Raw genomic sequence first — 16,596 nt, 5'->3', positions numbered from 1 at the left:
ACAGAGAATACTGAGACAAGGAAATTATGTCCTTTCCCAGGTCAGGAAAGTAATACTTATAAACATATATAGGTCAGTCATTCAATAATAACAGATATTAGAATTATATTGCTAAAATATCTTTCATGTACTTCAAAAATAAAACATTGTAGGGGTAGAAAAGATACAAATGGAAAAGCTCAGTAGTTTTTTATTTATTAGATCATGCATTAAAATATCAAAATACAGGAAAAAAGTACTAGTGTCAGAAATACAAATTATGGAAAAGTATCTGGTAGAGGACATTGACCCTATATTTAAGTAATGATGTTGCCATAGTATATGCCTGAAATCTCATCCTAGTCAGTAATTTAAATAAAGTGTCAAAAGATAGAAGGTGGGGAATAAAATATATTTAATAGCATCTCTAAGTTACTAGAAAAAAAGGCTCTAAAGAACACTGAGAGATGTGAAGCACATGAAATGAATTCGGAATTCATTGGATCTTCCTGTGGCACAGCTGTCAAACCTCAGGCTCAGGGGACTGGAATCTAACACAGATGGCCAGCCTTACTGAGTGGGAGAAAAAGAAATCATATCCCCAAGGGTCTTGGTAACTGGAATTAGATGGCAGAAAACTCTCAGAAGAGTTGGTTAAGAAATCACCATATTTGTAGTTTTCATCAAACATGATTTGCCAAAGGCAAGAACATATAAGCAGACAAAGACACCCTGGGGTTGCATATAAGATTTGGAAGAATACTTGCTGCTGGCCAGGATTAGAGTTTAGACTTCCAAAGGGGTGGGGGAATCACTGCACATCAGTCTTCAGCTGAGAGAGCTCAAGGAAACCAGTCCTTAAAAGTAAAGCTAACATGGAAAAAAAAGATAAATAGACTTGGATTGAAAGAAATGTTGTAAAATATTAACTACTGAAATAGTAACTGTTCAAGGCAATGCCTGGCAAGACTGAGACTTATATTTGTGCAAAATGTCAAGCAAGAATAAATAAATAACAGAAAAATAGAGAAAATCACTTATAAATAAAGAAAAATTGGCTATATTTTAGCCATGTGCATTTTAGAAACAATGAGAGTGTTACTAATGTTTCCAGAGGGCTGATTTTTTATTGTGAGGGGCTGCTCTGGGAGTCTACATATGAGATGCTGTCATCAGCCATTTTTTCCCTACAACTGACTTTGATGACTGTGATGACTTTGTTAAAGCCTGCATGCATGTTCTTCCACAATAAAAACTACCTTCAAAGATAGGGTATTAGGAGAAGGAGGTCACTGTGAAGATCTTATGTCATGAAAGTGGAATCATTATTATTGAAATGAGTGTCCTCATAAAAGAAGCCCCTGTTTATAACATTCTTATTCCTCAACACATGTGAAGACACATGGAGGTAGAACAATCTATTAACAAGACAATAGCTCTCATCAGATATGTAATCTGACATAATCTTACATACAGAGCTATGAGAAATAAACTTCAGTTATTTTGAATCCCCTAAGTTTATGGAATTGAGACATTCCATAAATAAAATAAAATGAGAAACAGATTAAGATGTTTCTCACTATGAGAGGTATACTTAAAATTTCTTGCTAATATAGAACTACTGGGCTATATAAATAGAGGTAGAGAGCATGAACTAGAAATCTTGGAATATTGTGTCAGAGATGACAAAACATCAATAAAATGAAAGAGCCAAAGCAGCCTTCTGGAATGGCATCAAAATTATTAAAAATGGTAACTGAGAATACATTGCAGGTGAGCAAATAAGATGAACACAAAGCATATTAGAGATGCCATTATACAATTTTGTCTCCCAAATCTCTGCTAAGAAGGCCAAGAAAGACCCAGTAAAAGCTGTCTTCCAGAGGCACCCCAGCAGAAAGGTAGCTACTCTGTCTGTGAAGCTGTGGGAGGTGTCTGGTCCCTACTGTGAGTGTAACAACAGCGAGAGAGACTGAAAGAATCTGTCGCCTTCACCTATCCCTCTTCTGTCCTGTCTCCTGAACCTCTGCTAAGGAGAACAAGAATGTCCTCATCACTAATCATCAGGGAGATGCAAATCAAAACAACGATGAGATGCCATCTCACACCACAGAGATTGGCATACATCACAAAGAATGAGAACAATCAGTGCTGGCTGGGATGTGGAGAGAAAGGAACCCTTATCCACTGCTGGTGGGAATGCCATCTAGTCCAACCACTATGGAAAGCAATATGGAGATTCCTCAAAAATCTGGAAATTGAGCTCCCATTCGACTCAGCTATTCCTATATCTTAGGGATATACCCTAAGAACACAAGAATATAATACAAAAACCCCTTCCTCACACCTATATTTATTGCAGCACTATTCACAATAGCCAGGCTCTGGAAACAACCAAGATGTCCTTCAACAGACGAATGGCTAAAGAAACTGTGGTACATATACACAATGGAATATTATGCAGCCATCGGGAGAGATGAAGTCATGAAATTTTCCTATACATGGATGTACATGGAATCTATCATGCTGAGTGAAATAAGTCAGAGGGAGAGAGAGAGAGACGCATAATAGTCTCACTCATCTATGGGTTTTAAGAAAAATAAAAGTCATTTTTGCAACAATCCTCAGAGACAATGAGAGGAGGGCTGGAACTTCCAGCTCACTTCATGAAGCTCACCACAAAGAGTGGTGAGTGCAGTTATAGAAATAACTACACAAAGAACTACCATAATCATGCGAATGAACGAGAAAACTGGAAAGCTTGTCTGGAGTACAGGTAGAGGTGGGGTTGGATGGAGGGAGATTTGGGACATTGGTGGTGGGAATGCTGCACTGGTGAAGGGGGTATTCTTTACTGGACTTAAACCTAATCACAATCATATATGTAATCAAGATGTTTAAATAAAGGGAAAAATACTTGAAAAAAAAAAGGAGAACAAGAAAGACCCAGTGGAAGCTATCTTCTAGAGGTGCCCCAGCAGAAAGGTAGATTCTCTAACTAATGAACCCAACCATGACACGTAGAATAAAAAACGCACTACAAGCGTGAAAATGGGGGAAACCTTGTAGACAAATGAATGAATATGATACCTATGATGATTCAAAAAGTATCAACCATCTGATTAATTTCTCAGATAAGGAGTTTAAAATAGAAATGTGGAAGATCCTCATAGAAATCAAAAATAGCTCACGCTGAACAGAAGACAAAGATAAAAATCAGAAAACTCCAAACTGAAGTAACAGCTCTAAAAAACACAGTAAGTGAACTGAAAACCTCAATAAAAAGCCTCTTCAACATGGTAACAGCAGCCAAGGACAGAATCTGAGAACTGGGAGATGAAATGCAGAACAAAGCCATACAGCAGAAGAGATTGGAAAAGAACTTTAAGGCAAATGATCAAAGAATAAAAAAGTACTCAAAGAATGTGAACAGATAAAAAAAGAAGTCTTTGATTAACTCAACAGAAACAACATAAAAATCATTGGAGTCCTTGAGGTCCAGGAAGAAGAACCCCAGGAAGAATCAACAGTCAAAGATATTATCACAGAGAAATTCTCAGAAGTAAAGACTGCATGCAACCAAATCCTGCATGTCTGAAGAGTACCAGCTAAAAGAGACCTGAAAAAAAGCACACCAAGACACTTCCTAGTCACAATGATGAATTCAACAGATAGAAATAAAATACTGAATGCAGAAAGAACAAAAAGGGAAATTACATTCAAAGAAGCATCCTTAGGATTTACTGCAGACATATCACAAGAAGCCCTCAAGGCCAGAAGACAGTGATGTGATATTGTGACAAGACTGAATGAAATGGATGCTTCACTTAGAATACTGCACCCAGCCCAACTCACATTCAGATTTGAAGAAAGTACATATAGCACACAAATAAGCAACAGCTCAGACCTTTACAGATGCAAAACCAGCCTTAAAGGGAAAACAGAAAGGTCTACTTTAAGACAAGACAGACCAACAGACACACCAAACATATACAAAGATGACATTCAATCCCATGGCAATCATCTCCCTCATCATCAATGGACTTTAGTCCAGTTAAGAGACACAAAGTAGCCAAATGGTTCAAAAAGATGAACCCAACCTTCTGCTGTCTACAAGAAACATACCTGAATAGCCAGAACAAAACATAGACTTAAAATCAAAGGCTGGAAGTAAATTATCCAAGCAAACAACAACCTTAAAAAGTTGGGATGGGGCCCTGAGAGATAGCACAGCGGCGTTTGCCTTGCAAGCAGCCGATCCAGGACCTAAGGTGGTTGGTTCGAATCCCAGTGTCCCATATGGTCCCCCATGCCTGCCAGGAGCTATTTCTGAGCAGACAGCCAGGTGTAACCCCTGAGCATAAAAAAAAAAGTTGGGATGGCCATATTAATATAAAATGACACAAACTTTAGACTCAGAAAAGTTGTAAGGGACAAAGATGGACACTTTTTACTAATAAGGGATATGTGCAATAGGAAAAATTGCACTACTAAACATATATGGACCCAATGAGAGACCAGCAAGATATCTAATACAATGAATGACAAATTTGAAAGAGGACATCAATAATAACATAATAATTGTGGGAGACCTCAACATGGCCCTGTCAACACTTGAAAGGGCAATCAGACTGAAATCCAAAAATAATACACATTTTTTTCTGATGTGCATGAGTCATTTTCCAGGATAGACAACATGCTGGTACATAAAACATAGCTCCATAAAATCAAGAGCATAAAAATTTTCCAGGCTACTTTCACTTACCATGAGGCTCTGAAATTAGACATGTATTACAAAGGGACATAGAAGAAAAAAATTAACACCTGGAAATTAAACAGCCTACTACTGAACAACCAGTGTGTCTGAGATGAAATCAAAGAGGAAATCAAAACTTTCCTGAAAACAAATGACAATGAAGACACAAACTATCAGAACCAATGGGATACAACAATATCAGTACTGAGAGAAAAATTATAGCTTTGCAAGCACACATCAGGAAGGAATAAGGGGCATACCTGAATAGCTTAATGATGCAGCCTATAAAATTAGAAAATGATCAACAAAAGAAACCAAAAATAGGTAGACAGAAGGAAATAAAGCTTAGAGCAGAAGTCAATGAAGTAGAAACCCCCCAAAAAAAAACAATTCAAAAAAATCAACAAAAGCCAAGTTGGTTCTTTGAAAAAATAAAAAAAATTGATAGATCATTGGTAAAACTCACAAAGAAAGAGAGAGAAACTTGATAATCCATATTAGAAATGAAAAGGGGGAGATCACTACAGACATTGCAGAGATTCGAAGAGTAATCAGAGACTACTTTGAGAAACTCTATGCCCCTAAACATGAGAACGAGAAAGAACTGAATAATTATTGGACTCATAATTTTCCATTGTTGAATACGGAGAATGTAGCATATCTAAACACCTTCATTATTATTGAGTAAATTAAAAAGGTAATCAAATGTCTGCTCAAAAACAAAACCCACGCCCAGAAGAATTCACTAATGAATTTCAAACCAGAACTACTGCCAACACTTGCCAGGCTCTTTCATGAAATTAAAAAAAAAGCAACAGAACATTTCTAAATAAATTTTATGAAGCCAACATCACCTTGATACCAAAACCCGACAGAGATGCTGCTAAAAACTATTACAGGCCAAAATCCCTGATGAGCACAGATGCAAAGATCCTCAATAAAATCTTGGCAAATAGGACCCAATGTCTCATCAAGAAGGTCATTCACTAAGATCAACAGGTTTCATCTCAGAAATGCAAGGATGGTTTAACATCCATAAACCTATCAACATAATACACAATATCAACAACAAGAAAAATAAAAACCACATGATCATATCAGTAGACACAGATAAAGCAATTGATAAGGTCCAACACCCATTCTTGATAAAAATGCTCAGCAAGATGGGAATGAAAGGAACCTTTCTCAATATAGTTAAGGTCATCTACCAGAAGCCAATGGCAAATTTTATCCTCAACATAGAACAACTAAAAGACTTTCCTCTAAATTCTGGTACAAGACAAGTCTGTCCTCTCTCACCACTCCTATCCAACATAGTACTGGAAGTACTTGTTATAGCAATTAGGCAAAAAAAAAGATATCAAGGAAATCTAGATAGGAAAGAAAGAAGTCAAGCTTTCACTGTTTCCAGATGACATGTTACTATACTTAGAAAACCCTAAAGACTCTACCAAGAGCTTCTAGAAACAATAGATTCATATAGCAATGTGGCAGGCTACAACATAAACACAGAAAAATTAATAGCCTTCTAAAACACCAATAATGATAGGGAAGAAATGGACATTAAGAAAACAACCCCATTCACATTAGTGTCACACAAACTCTTGGAGTCAACTTGACTAAAGACATGAAGGATATATACAAATAAAACTATAAAACCCTGCTCCAAGAAATAGGAGAGGACACTTGTAAATGAAAACTCATACCATGCTCATGGATTGGCAGGATTAACATAATTAAAATGGCAATACTCCCCAAAAGCATTGTACAGATTTAAAGAGATCCCACTAAAGATACCCAGACATTCTTCAAAGAAGTGGATCAAACACTTTTGAAATTTATTTGGAACAATTAACATCCAAGAATAACTAAACCAATACCTGGAAAAGGAATACGGGAGGCATTACTTTCTCCAATTTTAAAGTGCATTACATATTAATAGTTATCAAAACAGAACGGTATTGGAATAAAGACATATCTTCAGATCAGGAGAATAGGATTGAGTACTCAGAGAACGTTCCCAGATGTATAATCACCTAATTTTTTATAAAGGGGCAAGAAATCCTAAATGGAGCAAGGAAAGCCTCTTCAATAAGTGGTGTTGACACAACTGGTTAGCCACTTGCAAAAAAGCAAACTAGACTCCCAGCTAATACCATGTACGAAAGTAAAATTCAAATAGATTAAAGACCTTGATGTAAGACCTGAATCCATAAGGTATATAGAACAACAAGTAAGGTAAAAGACTCCATGACATTGTGACTAAAAGCTTCTTCAAAGAGGAAAAAACATTCTCCAAGTGAACGCAGAAATAAACAAATGGGAATATATTAAGCTCTAAGCTTCTGCACCTCAAAGGAAATGGTGCCCAGGATACAAGAGCCACCCTCTGAGTGGAAGAAACTATTCACTTAATACCATCAAATAAGTGGCTAATATACAAAATATACAAGGCACAGACAGAACTTTACAAGAAATAAACATCTAAACCCATGAAAAAATGGGGAGAAGAAATGAACAGACATTTCCTCAAAGAAGAAATACAAATGGTCATATAAAAAATGCTCCACATTAATAATCAGCAGGGAGATGCAAATTAAAACAACTATGAGGTACCATCTAATACTACAGAGATTGGCACACATCACAAAGCATGAGAACAAGCAGTGCTAGCCGGGATGTGGAGACAAAGGAACTCTTATTCTTTGCTGATGGGAAAGCCGTCTAGTCCAACTTTTATGGAAAGCTATAGGAAGATTCCTCAAAAACAAACTGGAAATTGAGCTCTCATCATTGAGCTCCCTATATCACTCTTAGGGATATACCCTAGGAACACAAAAATGTAATTCAAAAATCCCTTACTCACACCTATATTCATTGCAGCGCTATTTACAATGGCCAGACTCTTGAAACAACCAAGATGCCCTTCATCAGCTGAATGGCTAAAGAAACCACGGTACCTATACACAATGAAATATTATGCAGCCATCAGGAGAGATGTAGTCATGAAATTTTCCTATATTTGGTTGTACACGGAATCTATTATGCTGATTGAAATAAGTCAGAGGGAGAGAGATATATGCAGAATAGTCTCACTCATCTGTGGGTTTTAAGAAAAATAAAAAAAATTTTTTGCAATAATTCTCAGAGACAAAAGAGAGGAGGGCTGGAAGGTCCAGCTCATGATATGAAGCTCACCACAAAGAGTGGTGAGTGCAGTTAGATAAATAACTACACTCACAACTATTATAACAGTGTGAATGAATGAGGGAAGTAGAAAACCTGTCTTGAGTACAGGCAGGGGGTGGGATGGGTAGGAGGGAGTTTTGGAACATTGGTGATGGGGATGTTGCACTGGTGAAGGGGGGTGTTATTTTCATGACTGAAACCAAGTACAATCATATTTGTAATAAAGGTGTTTAAATAAGATATTAATAAAAAGAGATTCCTTTATAACAATATGGAATACTCTTCAACAGCCATATTATATATGGCTACTAAAAATTGAAGTTATATATATGGAAAATTTATACCCTTCAGTAGTAAAAATTTAGATTAATGGCAGAATATAAATGGAAGAATGGATGTAGTTTCTTTATATTTCTAAAAGGAAATTATAGTTACTTCTTATAGTGAATAAATTATGGATTAATGATACATATAATTAGATATATTTACAAAGGGACTGGAGTGATAGTACAGAGATAGGGCACTTGCCTTGTGCATAACAAAAATAGGTTTAAGCACTGATAGCCAGATATTCTCTAACAGGAATGATTCCTGAGTGCAGATTTAGTAGTATATACAAAGCATTGTCTGATATGCCCCCCTAAAAAAAAGAAAAAGTAAGATCCATTTATTTAAATATTTTATTAAAATATATAAAAAATGAGAGTAGAGGAAGTTAATGCATGTTGATTTTCTTCATTTTCCAAAATAAGACAATAAATTGAAATATATAGACAAATATATATTTGAGTATATAGACAAATTTGAGTATATAGACAAAATAGAAAATTGTTAAGTGCGATAAAATATTTGCTAGAAAATGTAAAAATTAACTTTAAAGTCACAAAAATTTATTCATATATTACACTGCACATAAAAAATAGCAGAGCAATGAAAATCCAATTAGCAAAATCAGAAGATATTAAAGTTCTAACAGAAAAGTGAAAGATTTGGTCAGAATGGGTAAGATAGAAAACAGGGAAGTTTTCTTGCATGCAGTAGATCAAGGTTCAATTCAGTACTCCCAAACCCATGCTAGAAGATTCTTGAGCACAGTCAGAAGTAAGCCCTGAACACTGTCATGTGTAACTTCCATCCCCCAATGGCATTTCCCCTCAAAAAAGGCAAGAAAAAAGAAATGGCAAGAATTCAGTGCTAGCACTGGAGTGATAGTTCAGCAAGAAGAGTGCTGGGCTTGCACATAGCCAACCCAGGTTTGATCTTTGTTATTTCATATGGCCCCAATTGTCCACCAGGAGAGATTCCAAGACACAGAGGCAGGAGTAAGCCCTAAAGGCCTAAACACTACCAACTGTGGTGCCAAAACAAAACGAAGCCAAAAAAAAAAAAAAGGGGAAGAAAACAAGAAATTAGTATAGAATCAGAAATATCACACAGTGTATAAAGCATGTCCTTGCATGAAGCTGAATCAGTTCAACCACAAATACTACAAATGGTACCTTGAACACTGCCCAGAGAAAGCCCTGGACATAAATGCAGGAGTAAGTCCTGAGCACCACCATGCCATACTCATGGCATCCAAAGACATAACACAAACACCTGAAAAATAAAACAAATAAACAATTTAATACTACTTACATTAGTTGTGCTATAATTCAAATAATATTTACACTCATCTATAAGATAAATGTTCAATCCTGGTGTAAAATATATATCTCATAAAAGTGATATAATTCCAAACTAAATGTCCCAAATTAAAAGTAAAGTGATAAAATGTTGAATTAATAATAGTTTAAGGATATTGAATTCCAGTAATACCACATTATATCACTCTTATGTGGGATGTAAAGAAATAAAGATTATGACAAACCCTGTACAAGAAAACCCTGAAACATGATCAGTGGAATTGGGAAGTGAGGATGGTAATTACTCAGGTGTAATGTTTGTGGACTCTTGATTGATATAGTAGCACTGCAACTATAATATAACCACCGCTCAAATAATAATAAAATGTAATTATGACTTTAAATGATCAACCAAGGTTGATAATTATCATTGCACATATTATAAAGTAAATAAACAAAGGTCATAAAATTTAAAAATTAACAGCAATAACTATCACTGCACATATTATAAAGTAAATAAACAAAGGTCATAAAATTTAAAAATTAACAGCAATAACTATATCTCTATTATTGTCTTTCTTTTCAAAATATTCTACGAAGTATAGTTAGGCATTTTTCAGGGTTACTAAAATCATGTTTTTTTTTTTTTTTTTTTTTTTGGTTTTTGGGCCACACCCGGTAACGCTCAGGGGTTACTCCTGGCTATGCGCTCAGAAGTCGCTCCTGGCTTGGGGGGCCATATGGGACGCCGGGGGATCGAACCGCGGTCCGTCTCCTAGGCTAGCGCAGGTAAGGCAGGCACCTTACCTCCAGCACCACCGCCCGGCCCCTAAAATCATGTTTTTTTTTATTCTTTATGGATTCATTAAAAGAAAACTGGATATTGGGATTTTTCTTTTAAAATTATTATGCACTGAATAGGCCAGGATGATGCCTCAAAGGACAGGAATACATGTCTGTCATGGGAACTTTAAGTGTAATCCCTTGTACCACATGATCCCATGTACATCTCTATGTACTGTCCCTCCCCATCCTTGGCTCTTTCCTGTTAAGGAGTATTCAACTTCCAAAATTGCACAAACATTTCTACACTGCAATCCTATGCTAAAAACTCTGTTTTACAGAGATCAAATCTCCTCTAAATGAGATATTTGTGTGTCTTACTTTTTCTTTCAGTTGGGTTAGAAGATAATAAAAACTGCATAGACATCTAAAAAGTGAATTATTGTATGAACTGTCACACAATTCTCTTGAGGTATTAGAAACTGCTAAAAACATATATACATATATGTTTACATATATAATTAGCATTCATTAGGTTGCAAATTTTTACCCACAATATAGTTCTTGATCATACAATAGTCATGTTCTGCGCATACTCATTTCTGTTGGATTCATTATAGAGCAATCTGTAAATCATGTAAATGAAAGCACAAATAGCATATTCTTTTGATGGGGTATTATGAATTTGAAGTATTTTAGGCAATATTCTTTTAGACAAATCTCTTAATCTGTGAATTTTTATAAAAGCAAATGCTACTTGGATAATTTTAAATAATAAAATCTTAAGACCTGAAAAATGGAATAAAAATAAAAATAACTTCCAAATAAGTGTAAGTATAAAGACATTCTGTGTTATTCTGGATCAGGGATTGTAATTTAACCTAATAGTATCCTGTGGATGCTTTTCTATCTCCTAGTTTAGGGTCAGCAACTCTTGTAAAGGGACAGATGGCAAGTATTTCAGCTTGGCTAGTTAAATGAACCATGTTCCAGTGACTCAGCTTTGTTTTAGTTCTAAAAAAGCAGCTGTGAATTAGTAGAGAAAAATGTCTGCATCTGTGTTGCAAGAAAATAATATTTTGGATCACTGAAATGAAAATTTTATATAATTTTATCATGTCAGAAAACAATATTTCTCTTGTAGCAGTTTCCCAGATATTTTAAAGACCATGAAAACAATTATTAGCATGCAGGTTCCCCTCACAGGGTTTAGAGCATAGTTTGCAACCCTTGCTACAAGGAGAGCAAGTGTCTTTGGAATTATTTCTACTGAGCAGGTCATACTACAGAAGCTAATGCAATAAGGAGCAGATAGATGACTCAGATTTATACCAGCCTGGAGCTTATCAGTGTTTTAAAATGTGTCGTGTGCCCTCTGAAAAACTATCTCCCAAAGCTCTTTTTATGAAATGTATTTGATTACTTGACCAACCCTAATGCTATACTTGGAAGTGTGGTTATTTACCCCACCACCAGCAAGAAAGTGGTAGGGAGGGAACATAAAATATCAAAGGCAACATTGTGTAAAACTTTTTAAATGATTTTACCGTTACTATTATACCTAGAAAATGAACTATAGAAGAAAATTTCCCCAACTTTTAGGTAATGAATTACTATGGGCTAGAACAATGGTGCAATGAGTTTCACTTGCACATGGCTGACAATCTCTAGCCCTCCAGGAGTGATCCAGAAGCTCAGTGACTGAAGTAAGCCTTAAGTACCATCTAGTGGGCCCCAAAATAAAATAAAACCAACAAAAACTAACATATGTTTGAATAAAAATGTGAGAGCTGAGAGTCTGTGGTGCTGACCAGGCAATAGTGTCAAATCTAGGGAAGTAGAAAGCCTGTCTCAAACACAGGCAGTGGGCGGTAAGGTGGTAAGAGATTTGGGGCATTGGTGATGGGAATGCTGCACTGATGAAGGGGGGTGTTCTTTATATGATTGAAACCCAACAACAATCATGTTTGTAATGAAATTGAATAAATAAAGATATAAAAAATCTGCAAAATGAGTAAAATAATAGCTATCTTATTGATTGCTACTGAATCTTCTCTCTGTATACATACATATATAATTATAAAAGCAACATCTTTTTAAAATTAAATTGAAATTACTTTTTCTACAAAGACTTGCAGTTCTTTGTACATAAAGTTATGTAGTTAAATATTTAATAAAACAACAAGAATGAAATGAAATGTTTCAAAAAGATTGAGGATTTAAGAGATAGGAAGAGAAAGTTTTAAGTATTGTAGAACAAAACTATGTCTCTCAAAATTAGGAAAAAGAAAGTTTTACATCAAAAATTTTTGCATCAAAAATTAAGATGAGAGTAAATAAATACCTACTAATGTTGACAATGAGTTGATCCTGAAACCATAATTTCAATAAAACCAAAAGAAAGAATTTAAGTGCAGGACAGAGATAAGAATTAATGAAGCTTTATGACAGGAAGAGAAAAGAAAGAAAGAGAAAAAGAGAGGGTTACAGAAACAAATATGTGTGTTATGTAGCTTGTGATTCTAAGTTGAAAAATATCTGTAAATATAATGTCTCATTTAAAAAGAGGAGGTAGGTCAAGGATAAAATATAAAAAGTAAAATCATAGTAAAAAACTAGGGTGTAAGAGCAAGCCATGTAAAACAAACATTTTTAACAATTTTCTCTGGATCATATCCTATCTTTCCCATACAAAGTAAAATTGAGTTAGTTAAACAAAAATATTTTTTAATTTTTAATTTTTTAATATGAGACAAAGATGCAAAGAGAGAGGACAAGATAAAGTTACAGTGGGAAGACAATCTCCCAAAAACAGAATTCAACAAATCCCCTTGCTGACACCTTAATTTTGAACTTTTAGCCAAAGAACATTAAGAAAAATAAAACAGAACCCATGCGCAATTACTTTGTTCCTCAAGTCCCCAGATTGTAATACATTATAACATTTCTTAGCAGTACACAAAGCAATTTAAAGCCACAAAATTTATGTAACTCCTTTAAGTTGTTAATGCTCCTTTGAGGGCACAGTATTTTTTTACAGCTCCATGCACATGCATATTAGTTTAAGTTAACCTCAAAAATTTAAGTGGTATTTTTTAAGGATTAGAGTCAAAGGAGTACAGCAGAAACAGTGTTAGAGTGGCAAGTGTTGTTTGCATAGGCCCAGCAAAATATGGAGGACATAAAAAGGAAAAGGCTTGGCCTAAATACAAGGAGACCCTACCCCTGAAGTTTTCTGGCATAAGACCAACTCTAGGCTCCAAGCATACTAGGTTGTCTAACCCAAGTCATTGTCAGTAGTGCCAATACACTTTCATTTTTCACACAGTTGCTATTCTTGGTGTCAGGTTTCTCTAGTTAAAGATCCTGGAATCTGCATGTTCTACATCAAAGTCAGGATGATGTGGAGCATCCTCTAGTTTCACCTCCCAATTAGAGGGCAATGCAGAGAGCCTGTCCTGAAAGCAGATCGTTGTTGTTGTTAAGTCTTCTGGGTGTTAAGGGAAGTCTCTTTTGAGTAGGTCGATGTCAAAGCAGCTGTAGGGTCTTCCCTGGTAGAGGTTTACTTCCAGGTACTGTTATAGACAACCTTGATTGTTTCGTAGATGGCTTCTCTGGTTCAGGGGTGAATGGAGAATGCCCATTCTTCTGAGGCCTGAGCCAGGTTATTATGCCAATGTTCAGGGTGTAAGGTTTCATTGCATTACAAGATTTGTGTCTTCCTATTTCTATTAGATAAGAACTTCTTTGTATATATAGTATTTCCCATTTTAATGATATTAAATTATACAAAGATATTTTAAGAAAAGAAAACAACTGCATAAATCATTTATTTCAGGTCTTCTATAATTAACAAGATTTTAATTAAATCTATTCAATTAAACAATTCAATTAATAAAATTGAATGAAATATTCAATTAATATTTAATTGAATGAATTATTTAATTAATCAACTATTAAAAGTTGTCCATAATTGACTTTCAGTCCTACAATATTCCAGTATCTTGATGAGGAATTACCCAGATGCTTAAAAGAAGCACATCTGACAAGAGGAGGAAAGGGATTGAATGTCTGAGAGGTCAACCAGTAGCCCAGAGTGGGAACTTGAGAACTTGGAGTAAAATGGGAAATGTTTTGTTTGAAATAAATTTGGGGGAAGACTATTAAGATGAATGAAAGTGATTCCTTTTCTACAGAATTATTTATATTGCTAAGTATTCTCATGTGATTTGTTACCTTCTGAGAGAATCAAGGGTGTACATACAGAACTTTCCAGAGACGTGTGTGTGTGTGTGAAGATTCTTGGGATTAACATTCACCCCCTAAAATCCTACTTTGGTTATAATATTTTATAACAAAACCTAACCACATTTCTATAAACTAATATATACAGAGAAATAAAATTAAAATTTTGTATTTATGTGAACTTACTTGTATTTAGCAAAATTACCTTCCTGTTGCAAAAATGGTGGGAGATATTAACAGAAATTCTTAAAAACTCTAATTACAAAAGAAATTTTATATTCTAAATATATGCTTGTATTTCTCTTTATTTTTGGTTTGTTGTTGGTCCATACCAGGCAGGATGAATGAGTTAAATTACCTCTGCACTCAGGAATTACTCCTGGTGGGCATGGGTACCTTATTAGATGCTGGGGATTGAACCCAGGTTAGTTGAATATAAGGCAAATACCCTCCCTACTATTCTATCTCTCTGGCTCTTGTTATTTTTAATAGTTTTCTCTTTCAAATTGCAAAGGATATATTCAACAAGGCACTTAAAATAAAATTTATTGTAGGACATATAATCATCAGTATTTTTGCCTTATATAATTAAATTTTACTATCACACTCTTTCCTTTGCATACTCTACCATACTTTTTTCCTTGCATCAGAAAAAATATTCCATTAATATATTTTTGGAGGTTTTATTTGCATATAACAGATGCATAGAAAATCTTTAGAGAACAAATACTCCTTTTAGTGAGTTACTACCAAATGATCATCATAGTAACCATATCTCAAGAAAAAAACAGAGTTATCTGGAACAGTTTCACAATCTCTACCCACAGTTAAATTCTAAGTTTAAAACACTTCTTAAGTGTTTTAAGTTTTTAAAAATGGGAAAATGCAGGACCTGAGTGATAATACAGCAGGTAAGATGTTTGCTCTGGATGCCTAGGTTAAACCAGATTCAAACTATGAAATATAACTTGAAAGAAACAGTGCAGTTTTTCTAAATTGGGGGATTTTGTTGACCTAGGGACCATACCCAGAGGTGCTCAGAGCTACACCTAGATTGGGAAATGTTCCTAAAAACATGGATGGAGGCACCAAATAAGGTAGTCAATGAGTAAATCCACACCTACAGCCATAGACTCAGTTTATAGCGCACTCTCTTCAGTACTCAAGTGTGTTTTTATTTCAATCAAAGTGATGCTCATGCAATTTATTTGCTAAATTATTTCTTGTTATAATTGTTCACCTTCATTGATAAATCAATCGTATACTACTATGTTACTTGATTATATGTCCTAGTTTGGTCTTCCAGTTTGGGGTCTTTTATGTTGATTATTTGTTGTCACCTCACAGTAGTATAGCTGAGTATTATAGAAAGATACAGAAAATTTTCTAAATAACCTCAAGGATTTGCAAAGCCAGTTTACATTTCTGACAATATTTCTATTGCTTATTGCATATTCTTAATAATAGTTTTATCTAGTGGCTAAGGTTAGTCATTCTGATAAATGTTTGATTGTTTTTTAGTTTACAATTGTCTAGCAATCTTGTATGTAAAGTGTCTGTTGACTTATATTTTTATTAATGAGAATAATTGATATACAACAGACTAATTTTAGGTCATACTACAATGACAGTATACTTGAATATGCTGTGAAATGATCACTAAAATAAGTCTACTTAATATCCAATTACGATATATAATGGCAATCTTTTGTGTGTTGATAGCTTTTAAAACTATTCTGTTAGCCAATAACTAGCCATCTATTCTTTAACTTTCCATGAGTGATTGATTTTATAACTAGAAATTTGTTTCTTTAGACCCTGCTCACACATTTCACTCTCCCTCTTCTCTTGAGAGTACAATAATTTCTCTGTATCTGTGAGCCTGAACTTGTTTTTTTTTCCTTTTTAAGAAGCACATGTGAGGGATGAGAGAGATAGCATAGGTAAGGCCTTGTATACAGAAGAACGGTGTTTCGAATCCCTGCATCCCATATGGTCCTCAGAGCCTATCAGAGGCAA

The sequence above is a fragment of the Suncus etruscus genome, chromosome 18 (assembly GCF_024139225.1).
Source record: "Suncus etruscus isolate mSunEtr1 chromosome 18, mSunEtr1.pri.cur, whole genome shotgun sequence".
In the NCBI taxonomy this organism is placed as follows: Eukaryota; Metazoa; Chordata; class Mammalia; order Eulipotyphla; family Soricidae; genus Suncus; species Suncus etruscus.
Note: the sequence above shows the minus strand (reverse complement) of the source record.